At 38.4% G+C, this 25,510-nt stretch overlaps 1 protein-coding gene across 2 annotated transcripts in view; it reads left to right on the forward strand.

Annotated features, from left to right (window-relative positions):
- LOC129495388 (serpin B7-like) overlaps positions 1-25,510 on the forward strand; it is a 51,232-nt gene that overhangs the window by 2,672 nt on the left and 23,050 nt on the right. The window contains exon 1 of one of the 2 annotated variants that reach the window (XM_055302839.1): positions 21,689-21,720. The exons of the other annotated variant lie outside the window; for it this stretch is intronic. The gene's annotated coding sequence lies outside the window, so the exon portion shown is untranslated. Of the gene's footprint in view, positions 1-21,688; positions 21,721-25,510 lie in introns of those variants that run through there. 2 annotated transcript variants of the gene reach the window in all.

A 25,510-nucleotide genomic window follows, 5' to 3' on the forward strand; every position in this document is an offset into this window, starting at 1 on the left:
TTAACTGACTGAGCTACCCAGGCACCCTTCTTCTTCTTCTTTTTTTTTAATGCTGATGTCTATCCCTTAAATGTATTTCATCTCCCACAGTGGATTGTAATCGGCAGATTGAAAAGCAATGTTCTAGGTTGTATGAACATTACTGACTCTTGCCTACTAAAATTGATGCCTGGGAAACAATATGATATTTTCCTTCTTACAGAAACATGACACAAAGACCTCTGTATCATCTTTTAGCTTTCACAACTGGATGGATTATTTCAAAATCTTGATTTCCTTTTTATTTCATTCCCTAGCTTTTTTCTTCCTTCTCCCCCCATGCCTGCCACCCCAGGTCCATTTTCTTTCTGCCTTTGACCGCTAGCTCCATGGGTGCCTTGAGGGCCTGCCATGTTCTCTGTTGTCTCTGAACCCTCCTGGGTGTGACTCTGGCTTCCTTTCTGCCCCCCTTCCCCCAGACCTGATCAGTTCCAGTTTATCTCTGCTAAGTTTCTCTGCTTCCTCTAGTTCTCAATGAACTTTCCTGGTTGTTCAGACAGTACTCCCATGTGGCACTTTTCGTGGTGCCTTATAATTGCTCATAAAGCTTCTCCTTCCCAAACTTTGGGCTCATTGAAGGCAAAGACAGGATTTTTAAAAAATTAGCCTACCACAGTATTCCCACTGTATGGCATAAGGCCCAGCATCTAGTAGGTTATTGATGCAAATTTGTCACATGAATGAATAGATGAATGAACTACTGACTGGAAGGGGAAAAAAGCCACTAAATGAAGGACTTGAATGGGCAACCTTATTATTATTTTTTTAATGGGCAACCTTATTAAAATAAGTTATATTATCATTAATATTCTTTGGTTTTGTGTACAATGTGGAAATATCCCTGGAATTTCCTCCTGAAACAAGATTGTGAGGTTTTTCTCTTATCTCTGGTGGTATAGTCTTTGTATTTGGTTTCACATCATACCTGCCCAAGATACTACACCATTCCTGAATCTGACTTATAGATTGTTATGTGCATTGGTATGTGTATCAAGTAGCAGGAGACACAGTGGCTTCCTAGACATATTTATGGGCTGAAAGGAAATGGGACACAATTGTATATATTAAGGATCCTAGCTTCAGGCACATTCATGAAAAGCTGCATGTGCCAAGGATCCGATTTGCATGGTTTTCATTGGCATGGTTTTGAATTGTGTATGTTGGCTGTCTCAGCCAGTACACCTGGTGGTTGGTGCATGCAGGCAATTCGGTTTGTTCTCCAGCAGATCAAATATTGACGATGAAGTCTTTTCCCTTGTAATGGCATTTTCATCTCAAATATTATATTGATTTAATTTAATCCTATATCTATGGAATTCATTTTATCAGTATTCAGCTAACATTTAACTTTAATATGGTTGGTGGATTTCAACTGACTCAATGTGGGAAGAGCCACTTCTCAGAATACTCACCAACAAAAGGAGATTGTTTAGTCCTCTTTTATTTCTGTAATTTACTGAAGGACTATCTTTAGTGTCTGCTAAGATAGAGGTTATTGTGGTGATATAACAGACACAGACATTGCCTTTATGGAGCATAAAGTGTAAAGGAAAAACAGACATTCAACAAATACATAGGTACATCGTCACAAGTTCTTATAAATACTATAGGGAAGGTCTCTGAGTATAGGAGGGAGGGCCTGATTCAGATTACATTTTGAGGAGTCCTCTTTGGAAAGGTGATATGTATGCCAGATATTTCTTCGTGGTGATAGCAGTAAGAAATCTTTAAGAAGGAAAAAGCTTACTCTTTTAAATAACTGAAATATCACTGTTTTGGAGCTTAGGGAGTGCATCGGGTCCCTAGGGCTGCTATAACAAACCACCACAAACTTTGTGGCTTAATTAAAGCAATATAGATGTATTGTCTTACAGTTCTGAGGATGAGAATTAGAAATCAGAGTCAGCAAGGCCAACACTTGCTCTGAAGACTCTAGGGAAAATCCTGGCTTGCCTATTTTAGCTTCTGGTGGCTCTAGACTTCTTTGCCTTGTAGATGCATCATTCCTGTCTCTCCACATGCCATCTCCCCCTGAGTCTCTGTGGCTGAAATATCACCCTCCTTTGTCTTATAAGGGGACTAGTCATTGGATTAGCACATACCTGGGTAATTCAGAATGATTTCATCTTGAGAGTCTTAATCAAATCTACAAAAATCTTATTTCCAAAAAAGATCATATTCACCTCTACTGGGGGTTAAGAATTAGGTATATCTTTTGGGGAAAGAATACAATTCAACCTATAACAGGAGTGAGGAGGAGAGTATTAGAGAAGAGGTGGACAGTGGACATGGCCAGATCATGGCAAGATCAAGAATACAGGAAAGTTTTTGAAGGGCTCTCAGCAGGGAAGTAACATGATCCACCTTATGTCTGAAGACAGTTGTCCTGGATGATGTTAGAGATCATATTGGAGAGGCAAGAGTGGAAGAGGTGAAGGCAGTTAGGAACTATATTGCCAGAGTTCAGATGAGAAATGATGGTGATTTGCATGAAGGTAGTCCATGAAGAAATGATGAGAAGCAGACAGATCTGAGATATATTTTGGAGGAGGAAGCAGTAGCACTTGGGAATGGATTGCATAAGTATGAGGGAGATGGAGAAATCAAAGATTACCCTCAAAATTTTGTAGTGAACCACTAGGCTGAGAGAGCTTCCATTTATTGAGATGGGGAAGGCTGGAAAGGAAGAACAGGTTTGGAAAAAGATCATGAGGGCAGATTTGTAGGTGAGAGGTTTGAAATGCTTGTGTGATGTCTAGTAGACATTGGAATATAGGAATTAAAGGTGCTCTTTCATCTGGAGATGCAACTTTGGGAGTCCCCAGTGGTGGGTGACCATGGAAATAATGGGAGTGGGCGAGATCTTCTGGAGAGAGTGGGAAAAGAGGGATCAGAATTTAGAGCACAAAGCAAATAGAAGGAGCCAGCCAAGGATACTGAGGGTGTTGTATAGGCCCCACTAGACTTCTACCCACCTCTGAAGAAGATGGCTGTGGAGCAGGGAAAAGTGTAGGAGATTTAGAGGCCTGAGTTTTGTTACACTTGACACTCATTTGTTCTATGTTGAGCATCTGTTCTCTTTACAACCAAGTGCTATGAACACTATTACTTTTTAAAATGGTTATGTAAAGTAAGGATGTTACTAATCTTTGCCTCTCCATATATGAATATTTAGGAAGAGAAGAGTCACTTAATATGATGAAATATTTCACTACATTCAGTGGCACGTTCTATATTAATTTTATTTTTCAATCATCACATATTTGATCATAAGACAACTGTATAAATATAATAACAGAACATTTAAAAATAAATATTGAATGACTCTCATGCCTATAACATCAGAAGATAATTGTGAATTAAGAAGTTGATGATAGGGATCCCTGGGTGGCGCAGTGGTTTAGGGCCTGCCTTTGGCCCAGGGCGCGATCCTGGAGACCCGGGATCGAATCCCATGTCGGGCTCCCGGTGCTTGGAGCCTTCTTCTCCCTCTGCCTGTGTCTCTGCCTCTCTCTCTCTCTATGTCTCTATGAATAAATAAAATCTTAAAAAAAAAGAAGTTGATGATATTTGTTTGAAGTTAGGTCATATCCTTATTTTTAGATTCCATCAGAAAAAAAGGGGAGGGGGCCCAACTATTGTGGTCCAGCTACAACTCTGGGGATACGGTTGGTTAGTCACAGACTCGCTTTGTAATTATGGAAAGGAGCTGAAGAATGGATGAAAATCTAGCTCTAGAAGGGGACTGGTCATCCTAATGAATGTCACACAAATCTCTGCTTTTTATTATCAAAATGTTGATGTAATTTTTCTGAACTGCTATAGGGAGTTGTTGAAATCTTTGTCTTCTCCATGCAACTTTGTGCTTCAAACTCTCCTAGTGCTTATTTTATTTGAATAAGCATAAATAATATGCTAACAAATAGAAACAACTAAGATCGCTTCCAGAAAGTAATCTGGTCACTAGAATAAACAGAACTACAGGCTTTCTGTTATGTTATTAAATATTTAAAAATTTTCAACCTGAAATGATTTTATGTTTGAGGTGGTCTAATTTTTACTGCTTTAAAAATTGGTAAACAGTTCACTTTAAATTTATGAGTAGTTCTAAAAAAGGCTTATTGTATTTTAAAATAATTCTGGGGAAGTCACAAGCAGAACTAAATTTGGTAATGTTCAAAATCATCAGATGCTTGACATAAAGGATGATTACTTGTCCAAATTTTAAGGTGTTATGGGAATATAAAGCATTTATGTAGAGCACATTTTAAAAGAGAATCAGAGAAAGGGATTTGGGGTTAAAGAATCATAATGTAGGTGAGTTGCAAGTTGTAGTGATACCTTTGATTTGGGTTCATAAGGAGAAATCGGTGGCCATTGGGCAGAGCACACTATCTGTTTTCCTTTGTTAAAGATCATGTTCTTTGAACATGCACTAAATTATTTTACTAAATGAAGGACTAATTTTTGGTGACTTAAATTCTGTCATTTCACCATGCCATGCTTTGAGAATTCCATGACTTGGGAACATATTCCAGGTCAAGGAACCCAGTAATGAACAAGTTTGACCTGTGTTTCTAAATAGGTCACTATAAAGAATTGCATGACAATATGATTACAGTTGTGTAGTATTTCCCAAGTTATGAAAACAGAAACTGCATGCCATTTACGTGGTATGAACTGAATTGAAGGCAAGCCCAAGAGTGAAACTTAACCAACCTTCAGGGTAAAAGAAAATTCTCCCAAGACATGGACTCTGATGAGTGATGAATGATCTGATACATTTGGATGAATTTTTCTCAATGACCTACAGCCTTGGTCCCAATGTCTGAAGTAGAGTAATGTGAAAGCAGATTTGGTTAGTTCATCTAAGGAGATGCTGCCTCTATTCTTCTGTAGCTTGTACCCCAATGACACTGAGTTTGGAGCTTTCACAAAGCCACGTTTGTTATCTGTCTGATTCATATTCAGATAAATATGGAGTGATTGAATAGTTTGGCCTTTGGAGGAAGTCAGGTCTCTGCTTGTTTGGAGTTCTGACTGTCCCCACTTCTTTCTACATCGCATGTATGCTCTTTTCCTGCTTCTCCCGAGCTGCTGATGGAAGTGTCCTCTTACACTATTCTTCCAGGAGTGACTGTATCCAAGAACCAAGGCTATTGTCCTTTTTTTTTTTGAAGATTTTATTTATTCATAAGAGACACAGAGAGGGAGAGAGAGAGGCAGAGACACAGGCAGAGGGAGAAGCAGACTCCATGCCTGATGTGGGATTCGATCCTGGGACTCCAGGATCATGCCCTGGGCCAAAGGCAGGCACTAAACCACTGAGCCACCCAGGGATCCCAAGGCTTTTCTCCTTATGGGACATGCAACTCATATTTTAAAAATTAGAGTAATTGGTTTCACTGTACTCTGTCGTGGGGTGTTTTTCTTGGAAAATAATTCTAAGATTCGTAGAAAATTCAAGTGAATGAAAATGGTCAAGAATTTTTTGAAAGAACTTGCCTTAACAAATACTGAAATACACTTTTGTTAAACAGTTTTAATTGACAAAAAATAAACAGACAAACAAATGACATGGAATTGAACTCAGAAATAGACTGTTACATACTTGAAATTAGCTTGTGCTGGATGAGAACCACACAGGCAAGAGAGATTAAAGAGATACTACTAATAGGATAATTGGTTATTATTATTAAATATGTAGATCTTCATTTTATAAAAAAGAATGATAGAAGGAAACAAATTAGCAGGAGACACGGGTAGTTAGGTATTGGATCTCAGAGCAAAGAGCGAGTTTCTAAACATAAGGGCAGTAGAAAAAAATCACATATTTTTAATTGCATAAAAATTTTTAAAAGGAGTGGAGAGGAGAGGAGGGATGAGTAGGCACAGCACAGGGGATTTTTTAGGGCGGTGAAACTACTCTGCGTAATTCTATGTAATGGTGGCTACATGTCATCAGACGTTTGTCCAAACCCATAGAACATAAAACGGCAAGAGTGAACTCTAATATACACTATAAACATTGGGTGATAATGATGTGTCATTGTAGGTTCATCAGTTGTAACAAATGTACCACTCAGGTGGCAGATGTTGATTCCGTGGGAGACTAGATCTGAATGGAGGCAGAGCACATGTGGGGAATCTCGACCTTCCACTCAGTTTTGCTGTAAAGCCAAAACTGCTCTAAAAAATAGTCTATTTAAAAAATAACATTTTTTCTATGTGTATATTGTCTGAAAAAAATAAATTGTCTGTTCATGTCTCTTCTACATTTTTCTACCAAGTTTTTGGTCCTTTGCCCTTCACATTTAAGAGTTCTTTACGTATTAGAAGTTGGCCTTTTATCTGCGATGTATGTTGTCAGTTTTTCTATAGCTTGACTTGTTTTTCAGTATTTTCGGACGTGCATTAATTTTAATTTTTTAGTCGACTTTATTAATATTTTCTTTTATTGTCTCAGGATTTTGAGTCATTGTTAGAAAACCTTTTTCTTCACAGAAGTTAGAGAGGAATTGACCAATAGTTTTTTTTTAGTACTTCCATGATTCAGTTTCTTTTATTTAGGTCTCTAATGCATTGGAGTTTATTCCTTTGTGTGTAGGGTGAGATATGGATCTGATTTTATCTTTTTTTCTAAATGACTACCCACTTTTCCTAGGATTGTTTATCTAAATATTCATCTTTATTCCATTGATATGGGATGTTACCTTTATTGTATTCTAATTTTCCACAGGTATTTGGGTGCAACCGTAGACTTTCTTTTGACTCTCGTGTGCTTCTTTAATGCCTGCTACTTGATTGAATTTCTTTTGTTTGATTTGCTTTTGTAACTGATTATCTGTGGCTTTCCAGATACACTACTACAATATCTAAAAATACAGGATTTTTTTTTCAGTCTACTCTTATTCGTCTGATTGTGTTCTCTTGTCTAAGTGAATTTGCTAACACCTTCAGTGCAGTGACATGTAGTAGCAGAGAGAGTGGGCATCTTTTTTTCTTGGACTTTAAACTTTTTTTTTTAATCAGAAATGGGTATTGAGTTTTGTCAGTGGCTTTTTCATCATATATCGAAATAATCATGATATTTTTTCCTTAGATTTATTAATATGGTGTATTATAGTAGTAAATTTCCTAATATTGAACTAACCTTTCCTCTGTAATAAATCCCACAATGTACTGATGTATTGTTTTCTTAATGTGCTATTGGATTCTATTTGTTAATATTTTGCTTAGTATTTTTGCATTTATATTCATGAGTGATGTATGTCTCCTCTCTACCCTACTGTCCTCATCTGTTTTAGATATCATTCAGTGTTCCTTCTTTGAAGGAATTGGGAAGTTTCCTTTCTTTTCAGTGTTCTAGAATAATGAGTCCTAGGACTATCTGGCCTTTGTAAGTTGGTAGAATTCTGCTGTTAAACCATCTATACCTGATGATTTTTGTGGAGTAGGTCCTTAATAATGTTATTTCTCCAATGGAAATCAGTCTGTTTAAGCTTCTCAGCTCAAACTGAATTTTAGTAATCTGTATTTCTTTAGGAAATTATCCAGTTCATCTAGATTTTCCAATGTATCTGCATCTACCTGTATATTTACTTATTTTCTATTTCTTACAAAAGTATTGGAGATTGCTAGTTGTAGCATTTTCTAATAGCTGGTATAAAATCCTTATTAGAATTCCTACACTTTTATCATTTGATACTGAAATCCATCGATCATCTTTTGTCATGTGAATTGAGATTTTTCTGGTTTTTGGTATGATGACTAATTTTTTATTGAGACCTAAACATTTTGAGTATTATGTAATGAGACTCTGGTTCCATTTAAATCTGTTTTTGTAGGTTTTAATACATTTATGATCAGAGAGTACATTGTAGGCCACTCTGGTGGGCTGTGGTTTTAATGTCAATTTAGTTGTAAAACTCTTTGCAGTGCTATTTTGGTCTGCCCCACTGTTGCATTATCCAGAGGCCTATGTGGAATGCACCATAATTCGCTTCTCAGAATATTCACTTTATTGATTCTGTTCAGTTTTACAGATGAGTGGAACAAGGGTGTGCCTGGGACTTCATATACAAATATGAAGAATGCTTTTCTCCGTGTCCTGCCTCTTTGTGATCCTCCTCAAACTCTCTAGTTTGGGGGGGGGCTGTTTGTTTGCTGGTTATTATATTCTTCATTTTACTTCCTTCAGGGTGATGATAGTTGACAAGATTCTACCTCACAGACTGTGTTCTCAGTGCAAGTAGGAAGGAGTAGGATTTTATTATCTGTGTCTGCAGCCACCACCAGTGAGTGGACAGGCATGTCACACTGCTGGTATAAGGTGGGGATATTCACCATGGTTTCACCCCTCTGTCTCTGCAACAACTGCACCAATGTTGGGAGGGTGGTTAGGGGTGCTACTTCTCTCATGACATTTGTCTATTTAGGTGGATAGAATTTAAAGGGCTCGGTCCTTTAGGGCTACCTTCTTCCTAGACCTCTGGCTAGAGAGAACAGGCTTTGCTTAAACATTTTTTTCCTACCTGTGTTAAGAGTTCCAGAGTAAGAAAGGAAGAAGAAATGTGTGGGAAATATCAGAAAGGGAGACAGAACATAAAGACTCCTAACTCTGGGAAACGAACTAGGGGTGGTGGAAGGGGAGGAGGGCGGGGGGTGGGGGTGAATGGGTGACGGGCACTGAGGGGGGCACTTGACGGGATGAGCACTGGGTGTTATTCTGTATGCTGGCAAATTGAACACCAATAAAAAATAAATTTATTATTAAAAAAAAAGAAACTTAGGCTGGGATATATAGGAGGATAAAAACCCGGAAAATTTAACACTACATTGAACCTCTAGTCCTGAAGTTTTAGCTATTCTTCCTTCTTTTTTCCCCTTTCAGAGTCTTCTCATGGTTCCTTTATGGCTTTTGTTCAGGGATTTTAGTTGTAATTTGTAGGGAAAAAAGGAATAAGGTATGACTAGAATTGGAAACCACTGTCAATGAGGTGGTGGTGGTGGTTGTTGTTGTTGTTTTTGTAATTTCAGTTTCAATTTTCCCTTTTACTCAGGAGTGAATAGGAGGATTTTTACTACCCATGTGGAAGGGGCTTTTGTGACTTGTTTTTGTTAGTTAAACTCTAGTTTTGCTGCAGCGTGATTAGAAGGGATTGTTTATACTATTTTCCCTTATTGGGGTTATTGACGGATGCTTTCTTGGTGACCCAGAATACGATGGATTTCTGTGGATAAGCCATGGGCATTTGAGATGAGTGTGTCCTCTAGTATCAGGGTATAGAGTTTGTAGATATCCATTAAGATTTACTCTGCTCACTATGTTGTTTAAATTGTTTAGCATCTGACCTTATTTTTTTTTCATTGCTCTCTACATACACCCCCCCACACACACACACAGAATGTTACTGCTTTTCACCAGAACAAAGGGAGATGATAGTCTCATGAAATGTAGTCAGAATGGGAAAAAAGCTGAACTTCCAAGAGATGTATATGTACTTTGCATGGCTGGGAGGAGTGGGTGGGTCTCATGTCATTAGGTGTTCTGTGGATGGGGATAGTGCGAACTTGTACAAAGGAGGAAGGGATGAATAGAAAGTGGGCATAGTTGTGGTCAGGATTTGTGATGTAAGGAAGGATATTTAGTCACTGCTATGAGTGAAAGTTTGGGGATGAGAAGAGATATCTAAAAAGGATCTAGGAGGGACTTCTTTATGTGGCATGCTTTGTGAAATCCTTAGAATGGTCTCTTTAAGGAAGCCTAAGTAAATGGAATGGGATTTGTGTTTTCTCTGAATGTGACTTTTTGCACAGACTGGATCCCAGGGGTCCCAGTTTTTATTCTTACTTTTGTTTATATTTTATTCATAATTAAATTAACACAATTTTAAATGAAATGATAATAATAAATGTTTTAATATTTCCTTTATCTTCATAGATTTGCCATTAGTTTATACTCATTTAATATGTTCTTTATGTTTCATATACCCATACATAGTTTTTTTATTTAAAGACCAGAATCTCTATATGCTTGACGTCTCCACTCAAAAAGGCACCCCTCTTTAAGGGTTTGCATGGGTTGGGAAAGTATTACTCCCAAAATAGTGAGGAAACAACTCCGTGTTGAATTGGTTTATGTTAGTTTCCTATGAGATCATATGGGATTCTCTGTTTCTCACAGGCCCTTATAAGAACTGATGGGCTGCCAGCTATTGTGGGCACATTCATGAGTAAATTGATCAAAGCTTAATTAACTGGGATTATATTAATTATAATGTATAAATGAATATTTTCCATGAAATATGATGATACTCAAATTGGGGTGAAAAAATAATTCAGGAAATCCAAAAGGACCATTTATTGCATTTATTTGGCAGTTGACATTCTCTGATGGAAAAGTGGACTCTAATTTGCTTTTTAAGAAACTAGAACTGGGGGTGCCTGGATGGCTTAGTTAAGCACTTGACTCTTGATTTTGGCTCAGGTCCTGATCTCAGGGTTGTGGGATTAAGCCCTGAGATGGGCTCTGCACTGGGTGTGGAGCCTGCTTGAGATTCTCTCTCTTTCTCTCTCTCTGTGTCCCTCCTCCTATACCCCCCTTGAGGGCTCATGTACACAATCTCTATAAAACAAAATTAAAAGGAAAAAGAAACTAGAACTGTATTTTATTTGGGTAACCTCCCTGTCACAGTCTGTTCATAAATATCAGAGAACTAAAAGAGCTCAAATAGGAAAGGTTACTAATAAGCAATAGTGAGGACTCAGTTCTCTGGAAAACTACCATTCATTATTCTGTTGTTTGTGGCCATGACGACGTGATGAAATGACTTGGCACAAATGAGTGAAAACTGATAAGGCCTCCGATATTTGAAATTCTGATGAGAAGAGATTGTAGAAAGTTCCAATGACTGCATTCATTTAAATGTCTAAGGAGAATACTCCATCACTGTATTTATGGCTGGGCGAGAGCTAAGATTATTCATTTCTAAATAAAAGAGGGATGAAGAAAGTGGAAGAGGTAGAGACAGAAGGAAAGATAGGGTAAATACTGACATGTAAATAGGACATGTGGAATAATGGAATTGTTTTGTGCCCTGCCCATCGTGTAACAACAGAGAATACACTAAGAAATAAAAATAGACCTAACATTCAAAGCATTTAGGATGAATTAACCATGAAATTAAGCCATGGAACTTGCTGCTGCAAGGTTTTAGTCAAATAGATAATTTAGATCAGAGGATTAGATACGGTAAACACAGTTTGAATTAAAATTTCAATGTCGGCAATTCAGAACAAACAAAAACACCTGGCAAAACAAAATGCAAATGACTTCAGCTTACAGAGAATATCCTAATCTATTTTTTTAAATCCTAATCTATTTTAGGATGTGTAGGAAATTTCCCTTACATGATGTTTTATTGCTATTCTTATTGATGGGCTTTAATAATAACCTCCAAAAGTAGTGTTCCTGAGGAAGAGGCAAGAAGGGATGCAGTATGAATTCATTGCTTTTCAAAGGAAGAGTCGTCATGGTATTGTAACCAGGGGTTTTCCCCATCTCAGTTGTGAAAAGAGAAACTTGATGGAGAAAAGGTTAAAAAAAATTCATACGTCAGTAAATAGGAGACCATTTAGTGAGGGGAACACGCATTTGGGAGGTCTGCAGATCTTCCTCCCCTTTCTCCTCCTCTTGCTTCTCCTCTTGCTCTGCCTTTCCACGGGCTGATCTGTCCTTTCATATTTATTCAATAGAACTGAATCCTTGCTAGCCCACCAGTGAGAAGTCAGCAAGCACTGGATTGAAGACTATAAACCTGAAACGAGGGGCAGTTGGGTGGCTCAGGTCATGATTCCTGGGTCCTGGGATCAAGTGTGCATCAGCCTCCCCGCAGGGAGCCTGCTTCTCCTTCTGCCTCTGTCTCTGCCTCTCTGTGTCTCTCATGAATAAATAAATGAAATCTTAAAAAAAATAAACCTGAAATGAAAGGCAGATCTTTTTTTCAAGATTTCATTCATTTAATCATGAGAGACACAGAGACACAGGCAGAGGGAGAAGCAGGCTCCCTGTAGGGAGCCGGATGCAGGACTCGATCCCAGGACCCCGGGATCATGACCTGAGCCAAAGGCAGACGCTCAACCACTGAGCTACCCAGGCACCCCGGGAGGCTGCTCTTGTCTAGACTATTGGTATACCTTGTGGAGTGTTGCCTGCTTGCTCTGGGAGCTCACTAAGGAGCACTTGGTGACAAAGAAGAAGATGATGATGGGTGTGATGCGGTAGAGGGAACAGTGAAAATCCATAAATGCAGTCCTCAGGGGTCTCCTGCAGGCTGAGCTCTCAAACGTGACCGCACATGAACATTGTGAGGCACCCAAACTGGTCTCCTTCACCTTCAGGAGGTCAGGACACGAAATGTGGATTTCTGGTTTTCAGCACTGTTTATTCTCTCTCTCTCTCTCTCTTGTAACTTGATTTAATTGTATACTATTGCTCTCTTCATAGACTGTCATTCCAATCAAAACTTTTAAATTATGTTTTACCGTTTGTGGAGTTTTTGAAGCATATGCAGAAAAGGGGGAAAGAGTCTACAACAAACCCCGTATCCACCAGCCGGATTCAACAGTAAGCAGCAGTGGCCAGTCTGGTTTCATCTCTGCCCCTTGTTTCATCTCTACACCTTTCTCATTCGGCCGCAACATGGGGTGATTTTTGAAACGAATCCTTAATAAAGTAGCATTTTTAATGCTTTCAGGTCTTTCTGATGTGAACATCCTCTCCTGGAGGACCCTTCCCATTTCTCTTTATTCTAAAAGAGCCCAGCTCCCTCTTCCCCATCCCTGCTGCCATCACGACGGCTTCAGCCTGCAAGGACCTCAGCCTCCTTAAACTCCATACACTCTGCATTTCTCATTCTTTTTATGCATTTTAATGTCTTTTAACTCTAAGTGTACTGAAAATTCCATGAGGACAGGGATTTTTTTTTTTCATTCCTTGTATGTGCCTTTACGGTTCCTACTTTAGTATCTGTCTATCAGAAGGCACATGATCAAGAGTTTTTGTTCTGTTCTTTGGAAAAATCGGCATTAATCCCTAGGCTACTCCTCATAGAGAACATGTAGAGAACCACTATAGACCAACACCCTTTCCATTAGTTTTCTGTCACTGCAGAAACTGTGTATTCTTAGCCCAACTACAGAGCTTTAACCAGAGGTCACAGCTTCCTCAACCCATACTTCATATAATCCTGAATTTACTCCTAGTACCTGCTTCAAACCCTTCTCAAGTGGAAGCTGTTTATTTCCTATGAACTCCTTGTCTGAGGCCAGGAGGAGAAGATAAGAGCTTTTCTCTGGCTCCCCACCAACATCTTCAGAGAATTTTTCTATCATCTTCTCCTATTGCCCTTTCTCCTTTAAAACTCTAAACACTTAAATCCACCCTTTCTCTCCAAGCCTGGCTATTTCCCATCTGCCAGACTCTTAGAGCTCTAGAGGACTTTGGCATCGGGGTCTTAGTTCCTATTCGTGATCTTTCTCCCACAATGTCCCTGGCTTGACATCCATTTGGTATACTGTCTAATATCTAGCCTCTTGTCCTCCTCAGAAGGCCGCTTCTTTGAGCACATGTGGACCTTGTTACCTGCTAGAGTGGATCCACTTCAGAGTTTTGAGCTCTTTACCCCAGTCACATTTACTGATCTTTGTGTGGCTCAAATTCCCATTAAACATGCTTATAACATCTTGCCTTCCAGCATAATGATGTGCAAAATCTTACGGTCCACCTTCTAGGTAGCCTGCCAAGGTTCACTGTGCTTGCGGCAGGTACAGGAATTTGGGGCTGGAGCCCCATGTGCCGATGTCCATGGTTCTGAAATCATCTCTATGCTCTGGGAGATTGTGAAGAGGCTCATGCTGTATTATGCTCTGTTGAACCTGGACTTCATGATCCAGCATTTCAACCACACTCTCATTAACACTAAATTCAAATCCACCTCGTCTGCGTTTATAATTCAAAACCCAACCATTTTTTTCTCTGTGTTGCTATTGGGCTTCATGCTGCTACTGCAGAAAAGTCATGTAACCATGCTACTTGATTCTTCTTCAAATATTTAATTCTAGCCATAGCATAATGCCAGGTTTTTAAAAGTTCCTGTAGGGGCCTGGATCCTTGCTTTGCCTTTCTCATAAAGGTAGAAATTTCTCAGGGGGCCTTCTCAATGAGCTTTTTTTCTTCTTTCTCTGGACCCTTTGTCTGGTAATTTCTTTCTTGGTTTTAATTACCATTTAGGTGTCAAAGACTCCCAAATTAGCATGTATATCACCAAACACTTCTCTCATATACAGACTTGAATTTCCAACTACTTTTTCCAGCTGGATGTCCTATAGGCATCTCAAATTCAATACATCAAAAACAGAACCTGTTCTCTCTTCTTCTTCTGTCCCGTATCCTCTGAATTCCTTGTCTCTGTTGATGACATCATCATCCATCCAGGCAGCAAAGCCTGCCATACCTCCACTCCTCCACACCACTTCACTAGGTATTTGCCAGCTATTTCTAGAACACATCATGTACACTCATTTCCATGGGCTTTTACTCGGGCTGTTCTCCCTCCCTGGAATGCTTCTCCTCTTCATTCCTCAAGATCCAGATCAGATGCTTGCTCACTTGTGAGGCCTACAAAGACTCCTACTTTCAATTAATTATTTCTTCCTCAGAGCTCTCACTTATTTGCTTTTCTGTCATAACATTTTACCCTAGGTCATTTCATTAATTCAATAGCATTTTTTTAAGGCTGAGTATAATACCAGACACTGTCATATACATGAAGGAAGAAAGAGGAATGATTTTGGGTCTAGATAGATTACTTTGTTTTATTCCACAGCCTTCTGATTGGAAAGGTGGGCATTTTATTCACTTTAATTTATGCCTTCGAAGAGAAGATATGCTTAGCAGTTCACTTGAGGGTAGTAATAGGAGAGTATGCTCCAGATAAAGCCTTCATATGAAATGTTAAAGATAGAAAATTCAGTAGTAACAGTGAAGAAAATGTAGACATATTTGGGCCATATAATGGTTTGGTAATTCCCCAAAGTGCTTACTTATAATTATAATTTAATTGAAGCAAGGAGTCTATCAAAAGGATGTTTGTGTGTGGGTATTTATGGGTACCATGTATGAACAAAACAAAACAAAACAGAAAAATCTCTGTTTTTCACCTGGTCCCAAGGATAAGCATCCGCCAAAAAACTGTTGAGATGACAAATCTTGGGAGACGCATTTCTGCTAGGTGCTTTGTCATAAAGTATAATATGAGTGAAGAAGAGACCTTATTCCCATTTCTTCATTGGACCAAATGAAGGTGTTGATCTCCCCTTTGACAATTGTGAGGACACCAGGAAATAGTATTCCTGGTGGGGACACCGGTGTTCCTTCATTGAGCAGCAGCAAAGATGAGGGATCCTCAAGGATCCGGGAGATTGAGGATGTTGATCAAGGTACCAGAACAGAAGAGAAATATGGAAGGCTCATGGTGGCTTTAGCCAACAAGCAGACTTTTTTCTTTGGGAACCCTCAAACATCATAGCAGGCTTCAATCCTGGGTAAATAAGTGAAGACAAGAGACAGTCAAATTTAGTCAAATTTATGATTCACGTGACTTCATCTGTACTCATGAACTGTTAAGACCTATGGAAATTTGGGTTATCATTGTATGGCAAGAGAGAATTGATATAACATGCCAGTTCCTGTGGCTCAGCTTCCTTCTCAGACATGTGTCACTTTGGGATTAGTTAGTTCTAAATAGACTATTGCAAACACAGTAGTAGGAGGGTTGTCTGAGTTAAAGTGGAGAAGAAAACATTGGTGAGACTTTAATTATGGTTGACTCTTGATAATTCCAGGAGGATTATCCAGTTTATGTGTCACATAGATCCCTTACCTTTTACCTACTGGCTATTTTACCACTAGAAAGTACTTTATGCCTACAATAGGCGGATGATAGAAAGGATATGGAATTAAACATGCTCCATGCACTCCGAATGCAGAGAATAGGAAATCCACTTGTAATCCTGTTTTCTGTATTAACAACAATCATTTCCATCAGAAAATTTATTGAAACTGCTAAATCAAAATAAGTGTCAAGGATTATTTATGACTTTATTTTTCTCTACTATTACATTACTCATAAACCATCATGGAAGTGAACAATGACTATTTGATTTTGGGTAAGCTAGCTGGATCCTTTTCTTACATGGAAAGAAACAAAAATATAAAATTGATAAGCCACTGTTAAGATTATGGCCTCTTCAGATTCCAATAGCTTTTTAGAGTAGAAGACCCAGTCTTTTGGGTAAGCATTGGCTATCCTCTGGAAAACATTCAGCCCACAGAACTAGGTTTGCGGTTCCTTCCCTGCACAGCAGATGCATGTGGGTACAGCACAGAGCTCAGCCATGTGATTCTAGTGCTGGGACTGGAATGTGTGCCCCTGTATGGTATGTTCTAATGGCAAAGTTGTCAGCAACCAATTGATCCTAACCTACCTTTGCCTACACATGGCCACTCATCAAGGGGCAAACCCATTTCAATGAAATGTAGCCTGTATTATAGCAGGGAGGATCAAGATGTTGCAGATGTGGCTTTCCATTGCCAGATCAGAGGGTGGAGAAGAGTCTGGCTGGGTAACAAGAATGAACTAACACCCCAAGTTTCAGCTTCTCTCTGGGGCTGCTCAGTTCAGGTAAGCATCTGGAGAAGCCACATGAGATTACAAACCCAACAGATACATTTCTGGAAAATTCCAGGCCAGAAAAAAAAAAAAAAAGAAACTGGTATAAAGAGTAAGTGAGAGAAAGATGGAGGACGGTACAAAAAGAAACCACTTAAAATAGTTTGAAGTCCAGATGAACATCTGAGTTGGAGAAGTGATGAAAATATTGTATTAAGCTCTATTTTAGGCTCTTATGCTAAGCACATCTTCACGGGATAATGTTGAAAGGAATTAGACTACAAGAAATCAATGAGAAGTTGCAATAAGATTTTATACAAAACTCATGGAAAAAAGAAAAAACAACAACAACAACAAAAAAAAAACCAAAACTCATGGAGTCCCTGCTGTCTAACTTTGGTTTACTGATGATCCTTCTCACAAATAGAAGGTATATTTTGAGATAGGCTGGTAAATACTCTAGATCCTGAAATTTTTTGTATGTTTACATTAAAATCAGTGGCATTATAAAGAAGAGAGTTGGGCAGATTACCCCTTCAAATCTGATTCGTGTACAAACTGAGTGAACCCCATAATGACCGCTTTAGTCAGATACTATTTTGAAACCTGGTGCAAAGGCTAAACGCTTATTAACTTCTTTAGGGACAGTGCTTACTCTGAGTCACAGGCAAACCATCCCACAGGCAAAATCTACACATCAATAAGCAGGTGCTGGAGCAGGAAGGGTGTAGACTACACCTATGGACAGTCTTTAAAACCTAATTCTCAAGTTTTTAGGGAAAAAGTTCTGGTTAGAAATGCTTGTTTCTGGGACGCCTGGGTGGCTCAGTGGTTGAGCATCTACCTTTGGCTCAGGGCATGATCCCGGGGTCTGGGATCGAGTCCAGCATCGGGCTCCCTGCCGGCAGCCTGCTCCTCCCTCTGCCTTTCTCTCTCTGTGTCTCTCATGAATAAATAAATAAATATTTTTTTTAAAAGAGAAATGCTGTTTCTTTTAATTAGATAGTGGTCAATGAGGCTTTCCACTTGCCTCTTCTCTGTCCCTTTCCTAAGTGCATTGGGAAAATACGTAGGACTGAACAGTCCAGAGCGGTGTGGAAACACTTTCTTTATGAGTGAGAATGCATTGCTTCCAGAAAGGAGATCAGAGTTTCATCACTGTGTATGTATACCAGGATGCTGGCGTGAATATGTTACTGATTTGCATGTTTAAAAGGTTGTTCCTGTTTTTGCTACTGTAGGTGAGAGCTAAGCTCACTGCTAAATCTCAAGAAAGAAGGCCAATGTGGCCAATGATCACATGCAGAGCCTGAAATTTCTCCAGGTGCCTTCTCTGGTGGGATTGCTAGGTTTGGGGATTGCTGGAGGGAACACTGAGACCCCTGGTCTCCCAGCATGCACCATGCCTGTCTGGTGTCCAGTTTCATTTGGCATCCTATTCTTTACCTCACTGCCACTCTGTTTATCTTAAGCTCAAGGCCCCCCGCCCACCCATCCTCCATCAAAATTTGCCCTCAGGAGTAGATGAGTTATCAGTTAATATACAATGCACTTGATCCTATTTCTGAGGCATTTTATTCCCTTATATATTTTAATCGACTTTTTAAAATTATGAAATGTAACTTGGATACATAAAAGTGCATTCAATATATGCATAGAACATTGCCAGAATCTCGGAAGCCTCCTCCTCATCCTTTTACGAACAAAACCTTCCCTCCTCCTAAGAGGTAAGAGCTAATAAAGGTCATTATTCCTTAACATAGTCTGCCCACCTATGTAAACATCCTTAAAAATTCAATTTTGCTTGGCCTGATCGTCTCATAAGGGGAATCATAATGTGTGTATTCTTTTGTATTTTACTTTTTTTTCAAAGAGTTTTATTTATTCATGAGAGACACAGACAGAGAGAGGCAGAGACACAGGCAGAGGGAGAAGCAGGCTCCACACAGGGAGCCCAACATGGGGACTCAATCCCGGGTCTCCAGGATCACGACCAGGCAGAAGGCTGCGCTAAACCACTGAGCCACCCGGGCTGCTTTGTGCTTTACTTCTGACTGTGGCTTGGAGACCCCATGTGTCTTGTCATGGTGATTTCAGGCATCAGTGAGCAGATGAGGACATATTTTGGGTGTCAGCAATACATTTTGTGTGTCTCAAGATAGTTTGAATTAAATGACCATGACCTGGTTTGGAGCACACTTTGGGGGTGTGCTAGATAAGCAATGGTCTGGGAACTGTGGCTGAGAGGGGGGAAATGTGTCCCAGTGGGCATCCCACCAGGACTAAGGGGGTCTCAGGATATAGGACTTTAAGCACTAAAACCAGGTAAGTCTCAGGCAAACTGGAACCAACCGAGCACCCTGGTTCTTCTGTTCATGTAGCAACCTCCATGCCAACAGATGTCCCCTCCCCAGATTTTAACACTGAGCTTGCACTCCCAACTGCCCATTATTCCTGAAAGTGGTCCCCATTCGTCCTGTGATGAAAATCTCCTTGTATTATTTATCACTGTGTTATTTTCAGAAGGATGGTGCTATCACACTAGAGGGATAGTAGCCCAAAAAACCCCAGATTCCAGAAGGTAAAATGATATATAAAAAACAGTTGAGGCGATCCTACTTTTTATGTTGTATGTAATCACATGTAATACACTATAGCAAGGGCAAAGTAAGCACGGAGGGGAATTAAAATTATTGAGGGCCTATCCTACACTAAGCACTATGGTGGTATGTTTTCATAGTATATATGGTATAGTATATAGCATCTATATGTGTACACATACATTCATGTGGGACTTTTTTTTTAAGATTTTACTAATTTATTTGAGAGAGAGAGACAGAGATACATCTCTGTTCCAGCTTGGCAACCCTATAATGAGAGAGAGAGAGAGAGAGAGAGAGCATGAGTATGAGTGGGAGAAGTAGGCTCCTCACTGAACAGGGAGCTGGACATGGGGCTCAATCCCAGGACCCTGGGATCATGACTCTAGCCAAGGGCAGATGCCCAACTGACCAAGCCACCCAGGTGTCCCTGTTCATATGTTTTTAAATAAAAATAGAATTGATCTGAATTCTGATTTTATGGATAAGAAATTGGAGGCTCAGAGTAAGTAAATTATCAGTTCAAGGTCACATGCTGATAGGGTTGCCAAGCTGGAACTTAACCCTAGGTCTAGTATTTTATCCTTCATCTAATGCAAGCTTATACGTGATCTAAGAAACGAGGAGTCAAAATGAGACCACAAAGCTGATCAAATAGACCAGCAGTGCCCTCTTCACCCTGCCCCCCTCCCTGCTTCTCACATAACAGGAAAAACAACTCTCAATGCTTTTGTTGTTTAAAACCACTTGATTGAAATATGATTGACTGCGGGGTGATTTCATGGGTGTAGACATATCTCCAATCTCAAGTGCTTTTAATTAATTCTGGCTTGTATCTTCCTCCAGACATCTAAATATCATGCTAATGCTTTTTTTTTTTTTTTTTTTTTTTTTTTTACATTTTACTTTTAAGGACTATCTGTAAACTTCCTTTCATGGAAGGAAGATGTGCCTCTTGGATAACCTATTTCCCACCTGACCCCTACCGACAGTTTCCTCCTAGCATCTTTGCAGAGATCTATCAATAGCCTTGTTTAGCTCAATACTTAATATTTAAATCATTACAATTAAGAGAATATTACCCACGGCTGAGCCAAAAAGTGTAGTAGCATATACATTTCACTGTGTCATCTTTGTTTTCTCTTGAGGTAATAATTATATATATTTTTTGAATTTTGTTTTTGTTAGTGTTCAGTGTTCTGCACTAGCTTATTCATCTGCTGGAGGTAGGTCTCTCCTTGATTGTATTGTTCAAACACATCTAGCCCTCTGATAGGATATCGACCTTAGAGTGGATAGGAAGGAAGGGGTAAAAAATTTCTTAAATTAAAATAGACCAGAAATAAACAAATAAGCTTTGGGGTCCCTTGGGGTATTAGATCTTCAAGTTGGACATTTGGGATTTAAATGATCAGGATATTCCCTTCTAGCATTAAAACATGCAATTAAAATGAAGGCAAGGTGGGCAGATGCTTGTAGGAATTAATGTATAAGGTAAAGTCAGAAACACTGTAAAGTAAAACCCAACCAGTGCAAAAAGAGTGAGCTCACCTGCTGTCCTCAAACACAGAAATCCCATCTCTTAGCCAGTGCAGTGCTTGCTTCCTCCACTGTGTCCCCCAGCTCTTTGCCCCCTCTCCTTCTGGGAGGGGGGCACTGATGACCTCCTGTGACAGTATTACACACCTTGGAGTATGAATCCTTGAAGCTGAGGCTTTGTTAGATACCAAAATCCAAGGAGAAAGTAGAATTCAGCAAACAGCAATAACAAAAACCAGTGATTGAATTTGAAAAGCATGCCTTTCATATAGAAAAATACCGAGGCACCTGGGGGGCTCAGTGGTTGAGCATCTGCCTTTGGCTTAGGTCATGACCCCAGGGTCCTGGTATTGATTCTGTGCATCAGGCTCCCTGCAGGGAGCCTGCTTCTCCCTCTGCCCATGTCTCTGGCTCTCTCTCTGTGTCTCTCATGAATAAATAATTAAATCTTTTTTAAAAAAGAAAAGTACCAGGTGTAGCACAATATATGAATATTTACATATACTACATAAAAATACTATGTGATGCTAATATCAAGTTAAAATTTCATGCTAAATTATACTTATTAGAACATCTATTTTGACTACTTTGAATTGGATCTGTAGCTCATGTGCTACACATTTCTCTTAATTTACTTTATAAAGGGCCTTAACATAATTACATTTTAATGCCATTATTTAAAACTTCCATGGTCATCACAAAAGGAAGTAGGGAGTGTCTGAGTCAGAGGCTTTATATTTCAGAGTAATGCAAGGAACTCTTTCAGACTCACCCAACCAGCTGCTAACTTCCTCTATGAAGAGAGTAAGGTAAATATTTCTAAAGCCCACAACTTAAAGTCTGGCCAGACACTTTGAATGAGAGTAATGAGGGAGAGAGAGAGAGAGAGAGAGAGAGAGAGAGAGAGAGAGAGAGAGAGAGAACAATGGCTGTTTCTCTGTACCTGAGGGTCTGAACTCATCAAACAATATCAAAATCATTGCCTAGTTCTGCCCTCAGCTTCTCTATCTTATGGCTTGTCTATGGCTGACTTTATGTGGTGTCATGGGGAGAAGGGCAGGCACCCCTATGCAGGGGATCGGAGACAAGTAGAACACATCATATTCCATTCTAGAATAGGTAAAACAGCACTTGGGGAATTGTGTACAAATCTAGATTCTATATTTCCAGTGTTCTTATTTAAGAACAGATTGTGATTTTTAAATAAAGCATAGGAAAACCTAAGTTTTGAGATTAAAATTCAGCTTTAAAAATCACATAGCAATGTGTTCGTCTACTTAGGGATTTATCAAAATTTGAAACCAGGTTTTAAGAGAAATGGAAAGATTTGAAAATACTTCTGTAGAGAAGTAACTATTGATAGCATTACATTTGACTTCTATGATAAGAATAAAAATTAAGCATGCTCGATATTAGTTACTCGTTTTTTCCCCCAATGTTTATTTAATTTAGTAAATACAGGTTTATTTTTCTTCAATAATGTACCATGAAATAGGATTATTTTTCCTTGTACAGATGATAACCTTGGATTAGGTAATATTTTGATCATTTAAGGCACATAATTTATCAATCAGGTATAGTATGCTTAGGTCCATAAAATACCATTATGATTTCATGTTTTTTAAATTTTGTTTTGTCTCTAGCTTTTCCCATGCTTTATTTCAAAATTATTTTTCTTGCCTTTTGTTAGTCTTTAAAAAAAGATTTAGTGAGAACGTATGTATTCTTTTGTTTTGACATAAAAAAATGTTGACTCTAGGAAGGAAGGGGTAAAACATTTCTTAAATTTAAATAGACCAGAAGTAAACAAATAAGCTTTGGGTTCCTGTGGGGTATTAGATCCTCAAGTCGGACATTTGGGATTTAAAAACCTTCATGAATCTTTGTTAATTTGTGTTAACTTGCAAATCATAAATTACATATCTGTATTTTAAACTAAGATATTTGTGTAAAGAATGTAAGAATATAGTATGTTTTTAGTGGGATGAAAAAATTAATCTGAAGCCAAGTTCTTTCCTGATTTGAAAAGAACCTTCCTTCATTGCAATGTCTGGACAATGGCATGCTTGGTGGTATCATACTGATGCCTTCTGTGGCTTAATATAATTTATTTTCCTTTTTCATTTTGTTTAGTTATTTAACTGGGACGCAAATTATTGGATACTTGTGCATGGCTTGTTTGAACTTAATTTATTTCTGTTGGTACTTGTTTATTATTTTTTTTAAAGTTGCAATAAAAAGTAATTAGAGGAGAAAGGAAAATCAGTTTTGGTATTAATGCTAATATTTATTAATCTGTCACCTGATGGAACCTTAGGAACATAAAAAAAGTAACATCTTTTTTAAAATTTTTTTAAAAATTTTGTATATTTTTTTATTGGAGTTCAATTTGGCACCTTTAAAATATTGTTTATCTATTTGCCAGTGGGATTTAGATTTTATATCAAAAGAGAAAGAAAGAATCTTGCTTTCATTCTGGGAACTGGAGTACACCAGCATAGAGAAAGATAAAAACAATTATGTGAAGTGGAACATACTATTTGGTATTTTTTTTCAAAGTGCATAAACATGCCTGTACAGGAATATTAAAGACTTATGATATAGTACCGTTTATCATTTTAAAAGTCATTGCTTAAGAATTTATACGGTCTAGGAAAGTTTCAGATCATTTTTTTTTGTTTGTCTAGTATGGTTTCTCTGCCATAAAATTTATCTAACTCATAAAAATGTGTACTCAGTTATTTCAATGAGCAAATTCCTGTGTAGTTTCTCTTTTCTTCAGTACAATGATAGCTTTGTGAAAAGTTACCAGGATGATTAAAAAATTAGAACTTGAACATTTGTGGTTATTACATAGAAAATGATTGAAGGAATGATTTTTAAAAACATGAAAGGGCTCCCCCTTTGCCCAGAGGGTAAAATAGTAGGACATACTTTTTATTAAATTTTTTTTTCAAGATTTACTTATTTATTTTAGAGTGAGAGGATAGAGGGAGAGAGAGAGAGGCTGTGGAATGGGTGGGACAGAGGGAGAGGGAGAGAGAGTATACTCTCTCTCTCCCAAGCAGACTCTGTGCTGAGTATAGAGCCCAGTACAGGGCTCGATTCCACAACCCTGCGACCACAACTTGAGCCAAAACCAAGAGTAGGACGTTTAACCCATTGTGCCACCCAGGCGCCTCAGTAAGAGATACTTTTGTAAAGCACCAAGAATTGGGACTTGGCCAAAGAAAAGTACATTGAAATTTTGTACTTTGGGATATGATACTAACCAAGTAACTTCCAGACTACACTGGGCCACACAGGTAGATCCCCAGAGAGCGTCATTTTTAAATCTTGCAGGTCTTAAAGATTCAAATTACATTGAATATAGTATATCAAATATATCAAATAAATTATATAGAATATATGAAATAAACTCACAATCTTCCATGAGGCATAATTTTCATTGTAAATATTTGGAAATGATTATTACAATTTTGCTTTTAAAGTTACTTTCCTAAGAGTGATTAATTTCATTTACTATGCTTTTCAGCAAACAATATGAAGTCTTAGAAACTGTTTGAAGACAGAGAATGTAGCATACAATTTCTCTCCAAAATTAAGAAACTTCTAATGAGTACAAAATTTAATATAAAAGTCAATAATGTTTCAATTTAAATATATTTACTTCCATATTCACTAATTTCAATTGTTTCATTTAAAAACATTTTCTTAGAAGCAGTACTTATTTTTCCAATGTAGAATGTGATTTTGAACCCCTGGAAAGTTTGGAGGCCTTGTCCCTGACATACCACTCGCTGGATAAAGCTGCCTTCCATCTTTCATCCTGTGTCCTCTCCTTTTTCTGGTTCCTTCTCTCCTTTACTAGAAGGGGCTTCTCCTGTTCTCCAATAACAGCGGCCACTACTCATCCCTCTAGTTTTCATGGACTTGATATGAAATCATTAAATTTCCTGGATAATTATTAATAAACCATAGATGTTCTTTCTTGGACTGAAGAGGGTTTGGAGTGTGAATGATTTTTTCACCCTGTATTTCTGGGGACATAACTGAAGAGTGGGACCTGTATGAAAGTAGATGAAATTGACCTTGCAAAACAGCATCATTTATGGCCTTGTGCCTCAGTGATGTTCTCAGGGCTTGGAATTCCAAAGGGAAGAATACAATTCCTCAGGAACACTCTGGAAATGTCCAATTTGTGGTCTTTTAGGAAAAACGAATTTATTACGAGTTAATAAAGAATATAGAGCAGTTTCATTCAATTCATTGACTGTCCACAATGAGTCAGGCATTATATACTAGGGTTGTTTCTCATTTGTTTTTAAGCTCAAGTTTCCATTTGATAAAATAAAAATTCAAAACTTATTTTAATGTCATTTGTAACTTTGAAAGGCATTAAGTTTTTGTGACTTCAACAAAATCAACACAATGGCGATTTTAGAATATTATTCTTTCAAGCCATGAATATCTCCCTCCTCTTGACTTTCTTCCTTTTCCGTACCTGCTCCCACCTCCCACTCCCAAATGCTTTGATGTTATGGTGTGGTCTTTTTACACCTGTAAGGGTGGAAGGACACACAGTTTTCTGTCCTGTAG

This window comes from Nyctereutes procyonoides, unplaced genomic scaffold (assembly GCF_905146905.1).
Source record: "Nyctereutes procyonoides isolate TBG_1078 unplaced genomic scaffold, NYPRO_anot_genome, whole genome shotgun sequence".
Lineage (NCBI taxonomy): Eukaryota > Metazoa > Chordata > Mammalia > Carnivora > Canidae > Nyctereutes > Nyctereutes procyonoides.